At 33.4% G+C, this 19,092-nt stretch overlaps 1 protein-coding gene across 1 annotated transcript in view; it reads right to left on the bottom strand.

Moving 5' to 3' along the window:
• LOC126734782 (zinc finger protein 608) overlaps positions 1–5,513 on the bottom strand; it is a 171,146-nt gene extending 165,633 nt beyond the window's left edge. Inside the window, exon 1 of the mRNA XM_050438505.1 lies at positions 5,206–5,513. The gene's annotated coding sequence lies outside the window, so the exon portion shown is untranslated. The remainder of the gene's footprint in view (positions 1–5,205) is intronic.
• Between the last annotated feature and the right edge of the window lie 13,579 nt (positions 5,514–19,092).

The following is a 19,092-nucleotide window of genomic DNA, read 5'->3' as shown; positions in this document are numbered from 1 at the left end:
CAAAATACATTCACTTTTTGACACTGACAACAACTAAAAAACCCAAATACCAACATTTAATTTAGATAAATAGGTATTTCTTTAATTTTACATTTTATCGTATTTTTTCGTTCAAAATTGCTTATGTAACCACTATTCATTTGTACCATATTCTTTGTAAAAAAATGCGTTCGTTCTGATTCTGCATTAAAAAATGGTGGTTTCCATTTAAAAAACATCCTGATGTCGTCATATCTTTTATTCGGGTCACCCTGTATAGGGTTAATGCGCTAGTTCGCGACCATGCGCTAGTTCTCGACCACTTGAGCGTTTAAACAATCAGATAAGAAAACAATCAGATTTTTCGCGCCGAAATAATTTGGAATTGCTTCTGACACCTTTTGATCATCGGTAACACTTAGCGCCCCCTACATGATACTAAAAGGGTTGTCTCAAAAAATCAGTTAACGTCGTGCCACAAACGCATTAGCATTATTGTGTACCTATATTTGAAAAAAAAGTTGTAAAGCGTGTTGCAACAGAAAATAAATAAGTTCTCGGCCGGATGGTCGAGAACTAAAGTTTAAAGTTTTACGACCATTGTTAAATCGTTAATGTTAAAATATTCATTTCAATTAAATGTGGTGGTAGTTCTTATATCTTGTCAAGTTGTTAAGTTCTAGTTTAGTTCGCGACCACCCCTTTCAAAACATATAAATAATAAATTTACTGCTGAAGTTTGATGGTCGAGAACTCCAAAACTTCAATTTAGTTCTCGACCACCAATAGTATCGAGCATAGAATTCATCAAAAAGATGCGTGGTCGAGAACTAAATTGAAGTTTTGGAGTTCTCGACCACCCATCTTTTTGATGAATTCTATGCTCGATACTATGTGTTTCTGGAGCGTTAAACTGCCTCGCCTGAGGAATTGCCTCGCGAGACAAACAGGGTCGTTTGTGCAAATGGTCTGTACTAACAGTTATGTTGTAGTATGTCACACTATATCAGAAAAAATGTATAATACTGTTGAACTCTAAGGAATGCCTCGGGCGAGTCCGCTCGTTCGGAACTGTCCTCTTGATTGCAAATGTTTTATTTTTCCAGTGGCATGTAATAAGAAAAATTCTTCTAGTCTTCTTCTCTCAACCCTCTAGTCAAGCAGCTACGCCTCATGAAGTAGAAATAAAACCCTCTTGCTCAAGTAAACCTGACTTGCAAATAATTGATAATGATTTATCAATTAATAATGATATAAATCAGGGAAGCGTTGACTTACTGCCAGATGTTACTTTAGGTGATACTTTTACATCATCTTTTATGAAGGACTTAGAAAATAACGAACTTGTAGTGTTTAACTTTCCTAACTTTAATGATGACATTGTGTCAAGTGCTCCTACGTTAATTACATCTGATAATAACTCTAATATAAACAATGATAGTACTACTGGTAACCTTAATATACAAATTAATTCTACTAGAGAATATTTAAGTGATGACCTCAATGATGTAATTAATATTACCCCTAGTATTGAGCCTAATATTACAAGAGATCATTTTTCCAGTGATGCAAATGTCGATACAACTTCTGATAAAAGCAAGAAGATAAAAGCAAGAAGCAAGATTGTGATGATGTTCTAAAGGTTAAAGTCTTAAAATTATCAGCTGTTACCAACAGCTTACCACTGCAAACATCAAATAAACCATCATGTTCTTTTACAAAAGCATTTGACAATCATTTGGTATACCCTGAGCCAATCAAGCGAAGTAAACACTAACAGAAAAAAACCGTTCTTGAAAACACCTAGCGCGATTTCATCTAGTGAGTGGAGGAAATATTATGAGGAAAAAGAAAATGAGAAAACAGAAAAGAAACTTAAAACAATTCAGAAAAAAGAAGAAAGAGAAAAATTAAAGGGACAAAAGCAAAAACCTTTAAAGACTTTGAAGAAAAAACAAAAAAAAATGGTGAAAATCCTGAAAGCTTGATAGAGCAGAGTAAGATACCATGTGCAACATGCTTCGAAGAACTTAACAGTGATACGGACGACGATAAAAAAAATATAGGATGACACTATTGTGAAAAAAGGTATCACAAAAAATGCACCAAATTCATTAATACCCCATATAATATTGCCGCAATTCAAAACTACAAATGTGATGAATGTTAAAGTACGTTATTTTCAAATTTAGTTTTAACTTTTTACTTTATTTGTAAGCGCTAATTTTCGTTTTATTTTTTATTCTTAAAAACCAACCCACGTGTTTTTTTCTTTAACTTTTTTGTTCCTATTTCCTATCTGTTTTTTTTTTTTACTTATATAGAGCATTTTTATTTGTTTTGTGTTTTTTTTTTAAATAAATAAATATTTGATTTTTTATTAAGGCTTTTTTATTAAGGTTGTCTATACTATGCAATCCAATCGCCTTAAAGTTGTTTAAAAAAAGAGTGGTCGAGAACTAACATTTAAATGGTCGCGAATCATGTGGGGAGGTCGAGAACTAGCAAAATGGCACTTTTTTACTATTTTAGTAAAAAAAAATATTTAGGATACACCACAATTAAAAATATTTATTTAAAATAATTTAAAACTGTTTAGAGATTTAGAAAACGTCACTATGGTAAGTGATATACTAATATTGACTAATAATTGACTAAGTAATAAGGTTGACTAATATTTCAATTTTCACAACATTTGAAAGTAAAAAATTTTACTAAACTGGTCGAGAACTAGCGCATTAACCCTATTTAATTTACACGTAGAAAAACCCTAAATCAAATATTAAAATCGACGGGTTCGAGCATTTTTTTCAGAAAGGGTCCATTTCATTTTTATTGAATTTATCTGCTCTTTTACGGATTCACTGTTTAAGGAATGAAAGGAAATATCTTCACAATCCGGCAATGCTGTAGTGATTAGTTTGATTCTTCTGGATAGGTTGTGTGTCAAATGTCTATAATTTGCCAGTTAATTATAAACGTCAACTTTCATATTCGTCAATCAAAGGAGGCAATTTGGTAAATGACTTTAAAAAAGTGTTGTGTTTCTAATCATTATATTTTTTTATTCAATATAGGAATGAAGAGAAAATATTTTAGATCAATATAAATGTGATTAGTCCGCGATAATACTATAGCACTTATAGTTTTCATATTTGTGTCCCTAAATAAAGAGACCCATAGGAAAGTCATGTTCCATATAAAGGGTGTTTTTTTTAGAGGCGGAGAACTTTTATTTGGCAACACTGTTTTTAATGACAGCCGACCTGACGGTTCTGGGTTATTTTTAGATTAGTTTGGTTTGGCAATTCCTCATGAACAGACTCACGCCGGAGCAACGTTTCCAAATTGTTCAAATTTATTTTGAAAGACATGGTTCTATTCGAGAAACACATCGGGCATTACGTGAGTTTTATGGTGCTGATAATCGTCCTTCACAGAGATTAATTCGAGAAACTGTTGATCGTTTTCCCAATACTTTTACTCTAGTCGACAATACGCATCCCGTAAGACGCCGTACAGTGCGCACGCAACAAGCGATAGCTGCTGTGCAGCATAGTGTTGATAATGATCCAAATGTGCCAATTCGTCGTCGTTCTCAACAAGTGAACTTATGTCCATCTACTTTTTGTCCACAAAATTTTGCGCAAAGATCTCGGATTGCGAGCATATAAAATTCAACTTGTCCAGGAGTTGAAACCCCAGGATCATCTTTTGCGCCGTACATTAGCTGAATGGGCGGATGGAAAGATTGCTGTTTACCACGATTGCATATGAAAATTTTGTTCAGTGATGAAGCACACTTTTGGTTAAATGGCTATTTGGGGAGATGAGAATCCACGAGCTATTGGCGAAAAACCGTTACATCTAGAAAAACTAACCGTTTGGTGCGCTTTATGGGCTGGTGGAATCATTGGTCCTTATGTCTTCAGAAATGCTGATGGTCAGAACGTTACAGTAAGCGGTGAGCGATACAGAAACATGATAACCACCTTTTTTGTGCCTCAATTGGAAGCCGTTGCAGAAATGTGGTTACAGCACGACGGTGCCACGTGCCATACAGCGCTGAACAATTAATTTACTGCAAGAGACATTCGAGCAAGGAATAATTTTAAGGAATGGACCTGTAAACTGGCCAGCTCGTTCGTGCGACTTGACGCCTAGATTATTTTCTTTGGGGCTATGTTAAGTCGCATGTCTACGCTGATAAACCCGAAATACTTTAGCACTTGGAAGCCAACATACGACGCGTGATTGCCGAAATACAGCCTGCAGTACTGGAAAGAGTGTGTGAAAATTGGACCTCTAGATTACGCCAGCTGTGGGGGTCACATGCTTAATGATTTCGGGCATTTCAAATATTAATGCCAAAAAAAATTCTTTAATATAAAAACAAATTCGTTCATATCAATAAAATATTTTGTGTTTTATTAAAGTTCTCCGCCTTTAAAAAAAAACCCCTTTAGAACATAAATTATCTTTTTTTTTTTGTTAAAAAAATGACTCATCCAAAATTTTTCTCGTTTTAATTTAATCGATTTAAGGTAAACTTTCTAAATATGCCAAAAAGAATCTAAGAATCGTTGGGTCGTAAATTGTTCAATCAGTCGCAAATGTACCCAAAATGGGTAATACAGGGTTTACCTTGTACTTGTACCCTGTTTTAAGCTTGAACCCTGTATAAAATTAATATTTCACAACTTTATAATAATATATTTCTAACTTTTTTTTACCCTCCTCACTAATCAGACACCTCACAACTATTTAGGCATAACACCCTTAAAAAAATTATTAGCACGCCTATGTCCTTGGCGTTTGTTTTTATTTGGGCTAGGGTCTATGCGGACACTATATAATAAAAACGCTACTTAACTACTAACCAATTAAATAAATCGAACAGAAATCACTCGCAAGGAATCAAAATAAATAAATATTAACAAACAGTAGAAAAATTCAAAAATAGCTGCAAACTGTAAAAAACCTACGTGCCCACAAAATTTCAAGATGGCTTCCTTCCGAACAAAACGTAAGCATTTTTCCCTCAATGAGTGAGAAGGGAGATACAGAACGTGCGTGCGCTAGAGCAAGAGAGCCGGATGCGCCGCGAGTGAGATGCCAATATAACGTGCAGTGTATATACATATATATATATATTTTAAGGGAAAATACACAACAAATTTTGACATAATCGAAAATGACAGGGCGGAATGCTGTAAAAATACTTACCGACTGTATTCGTCGAAAAACCGGGCGTAAATCCTCTACCGAACCTTGTCCATGTACGCGTAAAGTTATTCCAAACAAAAGGGTGTAAAAGAGAACAGATCACTGGTAAAACACTAAAGCACTTAGACACTAATATCACAATGCACACATCCTGGGCGATAAACGGCCCCTCGATATTAAGTCACAACACACCAAAAAATTAAAACACCGAAAAAAACCCAAAATAAAATCCAGTTCAGTTTGTTATAATATGCACGTCACTCTTCGCTCGGACATTCTGTTCACGACGAGGGAACGGCAGCCACAAGGCACGGTTTGGGAAAACAACGAACTCGATGTGCGACGTTGCCGGATCTAGCGGCGGATTTCCGTGTCGTTTGACTTGGGGGAGAATTTCATATTAGTGGAAAGTTTTTCACTTTTAAGGGTGCTCAGGGCTGGATTTCAATCCGGCGAAAAGACACGATATTAAAACTGAGTGTTTAAAATGTCAATTAGAATATTTATACATGCAACGGTACAAAACTGCGTCAAACTTATCAGCAAAAAAGAGTCAATATTACAAAACAACCTAAGCTTAAATATTTACATCAAAAATTAAATCAAAAACTTTTATGTGCTTCAATTACAACTTTACAATAAGTGAATAATAATAACCTAAAAGATTTAGCCTAAGAATTAATCTACAACATAAGAAAAATATAAACACAATTAACATTTGAAAATAGGACCAAACAAAGCAATTTCTTCAACAATTAGATATTCAGTTTTCAGTGGTTTATCCAAAAATTCTTGCAATGTGTAAGGACACAGGAGAATTAATATTAATGTTATTATTATGTTCTTTATCCTTGTTTTAAATCCTGGCTGGGGTAAAGTTAAAGAGACGCCTAAAAATCGATTCTTTTTGAAAATTTTTACATAGAATGTCGAGTTTGAACATTTTATTGATAAAAAGGTGAGGATGAAGTAAAAAAATGCAAAATTTCAAAAATTATAAAGGATTTTTTACTTACGTATAATTTACAATTACACCCGGCTTAACTACACTCTATTTGCGACTAGGCATTGACCATTATATATGCTATTAATTTAAATTTAAAGCCTTAAGTAACAAAATTTTGTAACTTACAAGGATTTACATCACTTCTTTAGGTCATAAACACAAATTTCCACACGCAAATCAGGAATATCAAATATGTCAATATACGGATTTATTCATAATTAAAAAAGACTGTCAAATGTCACTTACGTCAACTAATATTATTTATTGGGAGTGGCTACTGTACTAGTACGATTATCGTAATTTTCTGTCCTGTCTCATTATAGATAAGTATTTGTTTATTTATATCGATGCTTGAAAGGAAAAAGGTCATAAGCGACATTTTTTACAAAAAAAACTTGTAAACACTACTAAATGCGATTTTTTTTCCTGCGTCGTTTGGACTACTTTTAAACATGCTACGATTATCTTTGTGTCACTTAAGTCAATCAAATCTTTAATCAATTAAATCTTTTATTTACCAAGCGACCATATTTCTGACTTATTTTATTAAAGTGTTACTTAGGTTATCTACCAACAAAAAAAACAGTTAAGTCTTTTTAAAAACCCACATTTTTCCCATGTGTGGCGTTTATCCTGGTTTACCTTGAAAACATTATTCAAAGGGAAGGCACTTGAACTGTTTTTCCTTTATCGTGACAAAAATCTATGAGTTACTTAAGTAGTTTAACCTGAATTAAAAATTGATGAATAATGGCGCTTATCCTGTTTTACCCAAAGGTAATTCCGAACTAAATGGTTTTTAAGTCATTTTATTTGGTATCATAAAAGAACTGCACTGTCCTTGATTGGGTCATACTTACTTAATAGAAGACAATATGTACATGTAAATAATAAAGAAAGTAATATCTTAACATTTAACTGTGGTGTCCCTCAGGGGTCAGTGTTGGGACCATTACTGTACTCACTGTATGTTCTGAGTTTACGGGTAGCAGGGTTAGACGCCCAATATTATACATTTGCTGACGATACTGTATTATTGTATTCGGATAATGATTGTGATAGATTGGTTAATAGGGTAAATGATGATCTAACTAAATATAGTCAATGGTTACTACAAAATAATCTTAAAATAAATTTGGACAAAACCAAATATATCCTATTTAAACAGAAAAATAAGACAATAAATCAAGTTAGAATATGTCTAAATGGTGCGACTTTAGAAAATGTAAATAATATAAAATATTTGGGACTTACACTGGATGAGAATCTTAATTGGAACGCTCATATTGACTACTTAAAAAGTAAGATAATTCCCTTTACAGGAGCATTTTATAAATGTAAGCACTTCTTAAGTAACGCAGCTAAATATAAAATATATAATGCTTACTTTCTTTCAAACTTGCGGTACCTAATTCCAGTGTGGGGAACCTGTTGTAAGTACAATTTTCAAAGAGTTGAAATTTTGCAGAGTAAAGTACTCCAGATTTTATTTAATCTTGATTATTTTATGCATGCGGGGGACATATTTGAAATATTGAAAATCCACTCAATTAGTCACATACTTAAAATAGAACAAGCAAAATTAATATTTAAAATAATTAATAAGCTACAAAAATCAAATTACACTATTGTTTATTCCAGTGAAATACATGCACATAATCTAAGAAACAACAATATTCGACTAAGTAGTGCTAGAACAAACATTGCCCTTAGAAACCCAATCAACGCAGCGACACAAACCTATAATGATCTGTCTTATGAAATAAAACAAGAAGTTTCTTATTATAAATTTATTAGAATGGTTAAGCAATCCTTACACTATTAACAAAGTTACTAATATGTAATTCTATGGTCACATTGTTACAATAATATATTTCTTTTAAATGTAACTTCGGTACCAATGCTAATATAAGCATTGCTTAGAAGTTTATTCATATATTGGACTTGTGTGTTTATTAAGTTTATGAAATAGGCAATATTATAAATATGTATTAAGAAAAAAAAAATGTAAAAAAAATCAATTTTGTAACCAGATAATTGCTTTAATATATGAAGTGTTTTCAAAAAAAAAACTATGTGCTGGTTAAGACATTATTGCAGTATTGTAGGGGCCTGTTTTTTTAACAAAGTACATCGGTGTGTGTTCGGACTTGTCGTTTAGATAATATGCCTTCGTTGTCCTGTCGTAATTAAAGCATGATTGTTTAGTCGCTTAATACGCTGGCAGCAGTGGTAGGTGAATGTTGTGGAAACGAATTTAGGAAAATACCTCCTTGAATGTGATATCTTTAGTGAAGTGAAGTGAGTTCTCTTTTACTGTAGTGAACAGAATTTAACTATTAGATAACTTATTTTATTATTTATTTAATAAACAGTGTGATTTTAGAAAACAATGAATAACCTTAGAGGGAAAATGTTGGTGAATTTAGCCAAACGCTCAACAAAACCTTTAAAAGCAAAGAGAAAATTCGCAAAAACCTACTAAATTCAATTGACTGTCACAAGGTAATTATCATTATTGCATCTATTTTTTAAAGAAGGTATTCAAAAGCGCTATAAAGTCATAATTTGTTTTAACTTGTAATTATTTCAGAATACTCCTGAAGAAATTTGTTCACCTACCTTAGTATGTGAAAGTGCTTCAAGAAATATGAAACAAGAACAAATGGATAGTGTAGAGGTATCGTAAAACTTCATAACTTACCTGAAGGTATTTTAATTTAAATTATCCTTTCAGAGGTTAATACCGGCAATATTTATGGATTCTCAACAAATTTTTTTTGAACAGTTTGGTGATATATCTCTTAAAATATTTTCTGCTTTACCTCTTGTTGCTTTGCAAGTCTTGGCCGAGTCAATTAACTTTTCATTTATGTCTGGAGTTTTCCCAGAGTGCTTAAAAAGAGCAATGATTTTTCCTCTTTACAAGGGTGGCGATCGCGACTGTCCTTCTAACTTTAGACCTATAGCGTTATTGCCTACTTTAGCCAAGATAGTGGAACGGCTTGTTAAGGTGAGGATGGTTTCATTTTTAAATAGGTTTGGCCTATTGAGTCTTCAGCAGTTTGGATTTCGTGAGTCTGTGAGCACAAATGATGCTATCTTTAGCTTTCTAGAGCACCTGTACAACCGACTAAATGTTGGTGAAGTTGCAGCAACGGTATTCTGTGACTTGTCCAAGGCATTTGACTGCGTGAGTCGCAGAGTGCTGCTGATGAAACTGGAGCTTTATGGTTTCAGAGGAACTGCCCTTGAGTGGTTTCGTTCCTACTTATCAAATCGTGTCCAGGCTGTCAAATTTAATGGTGGTATCTCTAAGGAACTTAATATTAATGAGGGTGTTCCGCAAGGATCAGTACTTGGTCCTTTACTTTTTCTCATTTATGTGAACGATCTGCCACAACTGCAGGTAACTGGCAAATTTACATTGTTTGCCGATGATACCACCATCCTCTGGCACGACTCTGATGTTTCTCAAATGAAGGCCAATATTCGTGCAGATTTGTTAAAAATAAAAGACTGGTGTGATGCAAATTTTTTGACATTTAATGTTTTCAAAACATATATCCTTAATTTTAAATGTAATACAAATGATATATGTTTGAATAATGAAGCCATCATCATGCCACCGTTCAGTAAGGTTTTGGGTCTTTCCATAGACAAGTTCCTTAAATTTGAAGACCATATTGTGAATGTATGTAGAAAAGTCTCATCAGGCTGCTACGCCCTAAGGGTTATTGCCACCAGTCTTAATTTCTTCATGTTCAAATTCATGTTCAAATTCACTTTTAAGTTCAGTGTTTGTACTCCAGAAAAGAGCCATTAGATATCTATGTGGGGCCAAGCCTCCTGACTCATGTCGCCCGCTTTTTGTAAGTCATAATATTTTAACCCTGTGTTGTATCTTTATTTTAGAAACAGTTTGCTTAGTTTTTAGAAAATATAAACAGGAACTCCACTTAGGAAGCCACTATAATACGCGACAAAATTATTTGTTGAGGCTACCCATTCCTCATTTTGAACTTGTCCGTATCTCTATCATATATGGAGGTAGAAAGCTGTATAATAAACTTCCACTAGAAATAAGACAACTTAAGACTGAAAAAAGCCTACGTACAAGGACGAAAATATTTCTTGCTAGTAAAGCGTACTATAGTTTAAGTGAATTTTTTAATGATTAGCATTTAAGTATTTTTCAAAGTTTTATATAATTTTATTTTATTTAAAGTTAGCTTCTCGTTTTTATTCATTTAATGTACAGTCTATTGGCTTTGTCTACAACTTCTATGTTTATATTGACATTAAAGCATTTTTCAGTTTGAGTTTGAGTTTGAGTTTATAGAATATTCCATCACAGAACTGATTGATGATGCTCCTTCATCCGCAAATATAGCAGAACCGGTTACCTCAGATCATTTAGCAGAATTACTAACAAATCAACCCGCTAATAGTTCCTTTTTAACTCATAGCGAACAAAACGTGTTGAAAACAAACAACATTTTAAACAGTCCTGGTCCTTCAGAAATAAAAAACGAAAATCTTTGGCATACATGGATTATTTATCTGAAGACGAAGCTTTCTTAGCAGAGGTTTATGGAAGTGACGATTCGGATTTATGGAAAGGAGAATCTGATTCTTCATCTAGAAATAGTGGTGAACGTGTGGAAAAGAAGCAGAAGCAAAAAAATGGCAATGAAGGAACAGGTAATGGGGAGAAGGAAAGTATTGTTGGAGAACTGGGCAGTGTTATTAAAAAAGATAATAAAAGGAGAGTTAAAAAGAAAGCCAAACAATCCGGCCAGGAATATACAAGAAGCGACTGCTCTTTAGTCTCTGCCAAAAAACTAAGGCCCAATCCGTGTACAGGTAAAAAATGCGAAAATACTGTGAAATTGTGACTGAAGAGAAAAGAAAACAAATTTTCGATCATTTTTGGAGCCTTTCTTCAGAACGACGAAAAGACTGGATAATTGGCTTAACGCAGAAATTACCAGTTAAACGAAAAAGATCTACTGGATCAGAAAAAGGCCAATACACTTTTAAGTATTTTATAAACGAAGGTGAAGGCAAACTGCGCAATTCTTAGCTTGTACGTTAGATGTGTCTCAGAAATTTATTTATTATACAATAAGTAACGCATCATTTGGTTCTGCCCAAGAAGATATACGAGGGAAGAGCATTCCACCAAACAAAACCAAAGAGACTGCCAAGGTTGCAGTACATAACTTTATTAAATCCCTTCCGGCCATTCCATCCCATTATGCTCGAAAAGAGTCAAATCGTGTGTATTTGACGCAGGAGTTTAAAACCTTATCTAATTTATATCAAGTTTACAAAAAAGTTCACCTTACACAAGGAATAGACGTTGTTGGGGCGAGGGTGTTTAGGAATGTTTTTAACGCAGATTACAATATTGGAATCCACAATCCTAAAGAAGATAAATAATGTCTTCAATGTCTCAGATTTGAGAGATCAGATATCACTGATGAAGTCATGCAGCAAGCAAAGATAAAGCATTTAGCTGAAAAGGAACATTCCTACAACCATTTTAAAGCACACCAGAACATTTTCAAAAGCGACTCTGGAAGTCTATGTGTGAGTTTTGATTTACAGAAAGTGTTGAATACACCCAAAGGCGAAAGTATGCTTTTATACTATTCACGCAAGTTATCGGTGTATAACCTTACTTTTTATGAGAGTTGCACACGTGATGTATTTTGCTACTATTGGGACAAAGTAAATGGAAAACGTGGAGCAAATGAAGTGGCAACTATTTTACAGAACTATATTTGCTTGGTTGACAAACGTGAGTCTGTTACTCGCTTGCTCTTATACTGTGATTGCTGTCCTGGCCAGAACAGGAACCGGACTATTCTAGCTATGATACATGCAACCCTACAAAATTGTAAATTTATTGAAACTATCCAAATAAACTTTTTACTCACAAGACACACATATATGCCGGTCGATTCAGTGCACGCAGTGATTGAGAGGAATACAAAACATTCCATAGTTTGGGCTCCTTCCCAGTGGTACACAGTTTTCGAGACAGCAAGACAGAATCCAAGACCCTATAAAGTACAATATTTGACCTATAAAGATTTTAATAAGTGCGATACGCTAGCAGACAAATATTTTAAAGGAAACCTCTCAGGAAAAATAAGCAAAATCCGTATATGCACATTTATTAACAAAGATCCTAATACAATAATAATTAAAAATTCTATGGATAAGGAGACACCAAGCTTTGATATTGAAGTTCAGTCGAAAGTAAGAGTAACTCCAAAAGGTTGTTATAAATCCCCTATTCCCATATCAAAGCTAAAACATGATGATTTAGTTAAATTATGTACGAATAAGGTAATTCCAGCCCTGTTTCATAATGAATATATCAACATTCCTACTATTAGTAATATAAGGGATACATTGAATGAAACAGACATAGAAGATGAAGACATTTTCCAAATGTAACTTTTTTTTTTGTTTATTACTTTTTTACTTTTGCTAGCAATTCAAGAATCCAGTGTTTTTTCTGCCATAGATTTTTAAAGCTAAAATTCATTTACCAAGCGTGAAAAGTTTATTTTGTTTATTATTAGTTTGTCACTTTAGTTTTAAGAATTGATATTAAAGAATTCAATGTTCTTTTTTCTGCATTTTTGTCATAGATTTGAAGATAAACTTTTAATGGTTTTTTGATACTTTTCAATGCGTTTCAAATACAGCACACCTTATATTTAGACCAATTGAAATTTACTATTATAACCAAACTAGCACGTGTTAATTATACGAGTACCATTGATTGACCAAGATTTATTTATACACCCCCGGATAGTCATTTATATAGATCATCTTTAATTTTTTTTCATGATGGTTATCTCAAATTTTTTCTTGCTTTGCGTTTTCTATGTGGCACCTAACCTGTTTTACCTGCTTTAAATACGAGGTCTTATTGGTGGTTAAGACTTTTCACATCAATTTATATTTCATAATTGTTGGATTTAAGTCTTTATACTTGAATTTGTTTTAATAACTAATTTACTTAAGCGACATTATCTCGGCCTCATATGGAATTAATAATTATTTAAACTAAGGAAAAGAAAAAGAATGACCCAAAACTTAAAATTTTATTTGCAGTTGCCAAAATTATAAATGGCATGAAAAGTTATGAATTATTTTCAAAAAAAAAAATGTTTAAATCGTCCTGCTAGAAAATCAATAAATTGTCGCTTATGACCTTTTTCCTCTTTTTCCTTTCAAGCATCGATATAATCATAAAATATCAGTACAGCCCCGTGTTTGTACCTATAATTCCTATTCATAATCCCTATAATGAATTTAAAGATATTTACTGTTTTGACTATAAGTTAATATACATTAAACCTCATCGTTATTATTTACCTAATATATCTTAAATTATGTTTTTTTTTTAAATTTATACTTATTATATATTAAATTACATAAACTATCAAATAATTTAAATAAATAATACCTATTTTTTAACACCTGTTCATGTAATGTAAAATCTAACTATATTATGCCTTTAATATCTAAAATTGAGTCCACAACCAACCCATCTAGCTAAAAAGTGTTCCAGACAAAACCAAAAAATACTACTAGCGAAGCCACTGCCATTTGTGTCAATAAGGTTGTTTTATTTTTCTTGTGTGTAAATTACAAAATATGTAATTAAAAGGGGTACAAAGCGATAAAAAATGCTATAAATTTACATTAATAGCCTCCAAAAAGTTCCAAAATTGCCCCAATATATATATTTTTTAATTATAGCAAAATCAAGAGCTAAAAAACATTGTGCAAGCCGGCAATAATTACGTATTTAACGTATGTAGAAAAACCTTCATAATTTCCAAAGTTTTGTATTTTTTCCAATCATCCTCACTTTTTTATCAATATTTCGACCTCACTTAACATTCTATGTAAACATTTGCAAAAAAAATCGGTTTTTAGACGTCCCTTTAACTTTACCGGACCCTAAATCCTTACCGCTTGAGCTGTCTGAAACATGATTATTATAATTTAATAGAAATTATTATTTTCAACTGATTACTTATTTAACATCACAACACCTGGGATGTTGTTCTGACTCAGGTTTGTTCTACTGAACTTAAGTGATTTTTCTTTTTAAATGACATGTTTAGAATTTTCTTTGTAAACTCGAAACTGCTAATTTACAATGCATTCTCTTAATTTTAGCTCTCACTACCACGACTTCCTGGTTTATACACTTAGAAACTTCACAAATTAATCAAACCAGATGTATTCAGAGCAATTTTATTTTAAAAGCTTAGCAAAGCGCTTTCGGCGTATGAGCCATCATCGCCAATGACTGAAAAGAATTGGGTGTTATATGCATAAAAAACATTATAGTTAAAGGTGAACGAATGGAATGTACTCACTTGTCAGTTAAGGCCAGAAGTTTACCATAGTGGGAACACATTTGATATTATTAAAATTATAAATAACATTTAGACACACTTAAGACTATACAGAACACTAAACAGGACGAACAGTATTCAAAAAGGGGAGAACGTTGGTCTCCTTTGTGTTTTGTTTACATTTTATTGTGGTTTCTTAGATGACGAGAAATACTATGCCAAATTAGGTTAGCCTACAGTTAACTTCACTTTAAAATTAATATTTATATTATGCGAACCTATGAATACATCTGGTTTGATTAATTTGTAATGTCCTTCGAGCAAGACAGCCACTTCCCTCTACTTAGAAACTTGTTCGCTTCGATTCAATGATTTGATTGATTGATAATTGAATTCATTATTTGCGGATTAATAGTTATTTATAAGAATTATTGAAATGTAATATTCAATATTCAACATCATTAATTACAGGGTGTCCCATAACTTAGTGGACATAGAGTAACAGCATTATCTTTGGTTGAAAATATTAAGCTTCGTATAGACCTGAGGGGACGTGCCCGCGACGCGCGCGCGACAGGCCAAATTCGTGCAGTATGTACGGGCTCGAAGGAGGTGCGCGAGCCGCCCGTTGTGGGCGCGCTGCTATCCATTTTCTGTCGGTATTTTCGACGCGCTCAAAGGGGCCCGTCGGAGGCGCGTTGGTACAAGTTAGTACGATTTGTGGCAGCTTCCGAGAGAGACACGTCGGAAATTAATAAAAAAAATTAAAAACAAAATCTTTATTTGTTTGTTGTTTCATCATCAGTTCATTAAATGTTTCATCAAGGTATCTGCAATTACTATACAACCACTAGCGATTGCTATTAATGCTGTAGTTTCTTCGTCGTCTGACATTGTCACGAAATAAACACTAGGTACTAATCAAAGCAGAGGCTAGAATAAAACTGAAAAAAAAAATATCCGACCCGTAGGTGGCGCGTGGTAGGCCCGTCGCCCCTCGCGGATAAAAAGTCGCGTAGTGGGCGCGCGGTAGGCCCGTCAGAACAAAAAGCCCAAGAAAAGCGCGCCGCTCTCTCTTCAAAGGTCTGTATCCGGCTTTACGATTTGACCAAATTTGTCTAATTTCTCGCCCCGAGATAGTGCAGGATAGTGCTTCTGCAAAAGTGAGCAGAAGCACTATCCTGCATGAAAATCATGTGTCTCCGTAATGGCAAGAGCCAAAACGGTCGCTCTGAATAACTGACAAGCGACAAGGATATAAGTTTTTAGCGTAATATTAATTGAAAAGCTGTGATTTTTCGAGGATGTACACAAAAATTACCATTGAATTCGAATTTCTCGCCCCGAAAAACCCTTGCTACCAAATTTTGTGCTGATATGCTACTTTTTGAAGGACTTATTAAAAAATAATGACAATAAAAAAACTTCAACACCCTGTTTCTGGGTTATTATCATTTTTCGGACTAGAAAAATTTGATCAAAGCGTAATATTTTTGAACGAAGAATATGATTATGGGAACACCCGGTATACATAATTAACACATATATTTTATGATTAGTTTTATTCATTTGAAGAAATTATCGATATTTGTATAGGGGCTTTTCTCTCGGCGGCCCTGTCGCCAGCTGAAACCAACGATAATTTTGAATATGATGGATTCTACGGGAATTTTAGACTAGCAGATTATATCGTGCAATTATTCAGTATTTGGATCAGTTTCAATTATTTTTGTGTCAATTGATATATTTATGCCTTTAAAAAAGTTTGCACCAAAGTAAAGAAATGTATTATTCAAAAAAAAAAGAACTTCTTCGAAACGGTTCGACGTTTGTGTAATAGACTTTATTATTCAAATAAAATAAGTTCCTCGGGTGAAGATAGCGCTTAATATGTTTGCCTATTACTTTTCAACTGTATAAGTATGCACATACAAATCTTGATGTTCCTAATCATGAAATATCTATCTATTTCCAAAAGTTATTATTACTACAAATACACTTCACACGTAACAGTGAGAGAAAATTTGGTAATACAGAAATATAAAATTAGAAAGTGCCTACTTATACAATAAATTATTCTTATATACAATACAATTAATTGTTACCTAAAGTTAAAACTGTAGAGAATTAGATGCACTACTTAGAAAATAAACAAGAGATTAAAATTTCGCATAGTAAAATAAAATTCATTTTGAACTAGAAAAAACATGCAGAGATATATTAAAATCTATTGTTTAAAAATTCATCAAAGGAATAAGATGAATGAGCAGTCAACAGAACCCTAATTTTTTTGGCATCTCTTTAATCTGTTGTAAGGAAGTCCAGAATCCAATGATCACTTTGCCCACGGTGCTACCGGGGTCGGCTAACACACTGCTTGCTGATAGCACACCACCCAATCTGACGCACTGGACTCGGTCCCTCAAATAAGATGTCCGAATCAGGATCTTCGATATCATAGTATCTTGGTTTTTTTAGGAGAATGTTGTGATTCATGTAGTCAAATGCCTTGCTTAAGTCACATGGCATGACTGAGCTATATTAAAGGCTGGGTTAACTATCCAGGATACCACAGAGTAAATCCAATATCCCCATAACCGTGTTGCTCCCCCTTCTGAAGCCAAATGGGCGTTCAGACAAGAAACTTTCAATTTCAAATGTGATGACCTGCTAAACACTTGGCAAGTGTTTCAAAAGGGCTGATGTTTTAAAAGGGCGAATATTTTTGATCAAATTGTTTGCTATATTTGTAATATAGAATATATATTAAAATCTCTAGGTGAAATATTACATTCGATGGATTGTTTGTTTTTGGAAAAGCTGTGTTTGTTACTCCACATTGTTTTAGGAGACTTTTAGGAAAACTTAATTATTATGGTATTTGCATTTTTCTTTTCTTTTCAAGCTAGATGTTTTTAAAAATGTTATATGAAGAAAATGTTGCATTGCCTTTTGGCCTCTCCAAGGAAATAACAATGGTCTACGTATGTATGTATCAAGTATGCTCAGAAATTCACGGCACTTACCTTTTAAATTATTATTACGTTATAAATTATTATATATTATTTAAAATTATTATTACGTTACGTTATAGAGTTGAAATTGTTACTTTCAATTACATTGTAAAACTTCCACGAACGTAGCTGTGTTATGGGCCTCCTTACCTCCTACCTTTTTACTTATTGTAATGTTTTGTACAGAAATGGTAATATAAATTAGCTTCAAAGACCTCTGAGCCCACAATATCAGCTCCAAAATCCACAAAATTATAATCCAAGCAGTGATTATGACTTGTTGGTTCATCGATTGTGGGTTATCTTCTGTTGACAACAACAAAGGCGCAGGACCAGATAGAATACCTACGCTTTTTCTAAAAAATTGCAGTTTTGACCGATCTAAAACGTTGCATCACATCTTTGAGCTCGCTCTTCAAACAGAGGTGTTTCCGGATCTTTGCGGAAGGAGAGCTTTATCAGACCTATCTTTAAGTCAGGCAAAAGAGCCTCTATTACTCATTATTGTCCTCTCAGTGGCAATGTTTTTGAATGTTTGGTCTGCGACTTTCTGTCCCCACTGTTAGATTCATTATTGTTGCAACAACAATTTAGATTTAGATCATGTAGATCTGTAGAGTTAAAAGTCCTTCACGTTGATGAAGGGTTTTCAGGTGGATACAATATACACCGACTTCTCCAAAGCATTTTATAGAGTCCCACACGACATGTGGCTTTATAAGCTTAAGCTGTTTGAGATTGATGAAATTTAATTATCTTGATGTGGGTGCTACTTATCGAGTAGGAAGCCTATTGTTAGAATTAGTGGTTTTCGGTCTAGGGTAATTTGGGTACCATCTGGTGTTCTTCAGGGCTCCCACCTTGAACCACTTCTTTTTATTGTATTCATAAATTATATTAATGAATGTTTTACTTGCTGTAATTGCCTGCTTTTTGCAGATGATCTGAAACTAAGCTGCGTTGTCAAATCATTCCAGGTCTATGAAAAAATTACAATAGAATCTGGGCTTTTAATTGACTGGTGTTTGAGAAATGGTATGTCACTCTAAATGTAAAACTGTGAGCTTTTTCTGCACTAAACGTTGTATAGAATTCAATTACAACATTAAGCAATACAGTTTTGAAAGAGTCTCTGTTATCAGAGACCTTGGTGTTGTACTGGATAAAAACCTTCAGTTCAATGTTCATTTAGAAGCAATTTATGGATGAATACAAGTTCTTAAAACTTATTGCATATAAGGTAAATATTTTAGATAATTATGAAGATTCCCAAATAGTTGAATGCGGCCCCTCTTACAGCACGTCATCAAAGAAGGTCTGTTAACCTATTATAGAATTCTGCATATAGGGTGTCATCTCCTGAATTACTTGAAAAAATTTGAAAAAAAACATTGACTTTGTATTTCATGTTCCATCAAGACCTACAAAAGGCAGTATTAATTTTTACACAAATTTATCTCTATAGAACCAC

This window comes from Anthonomus grandis, chromosome 4 (genome assembly GCF_022605725.1).
Source record: "Anthonomus grandis grandis chromosome 4, icAntGran1.3, whole genome shotgun sequence".
NCBI classification, from domain to species: Eukaryota; Metazoa; Arthropoda; class Insecta; order Coleoptera; family Curculionidae; genus Anthonomus; species Anthonomus grandis.
The sequence above is the reverse complement of the archived record's forward strand: the minus strand, read 5'-3'. Positions and strand labels throughout refer to the sequence as shown.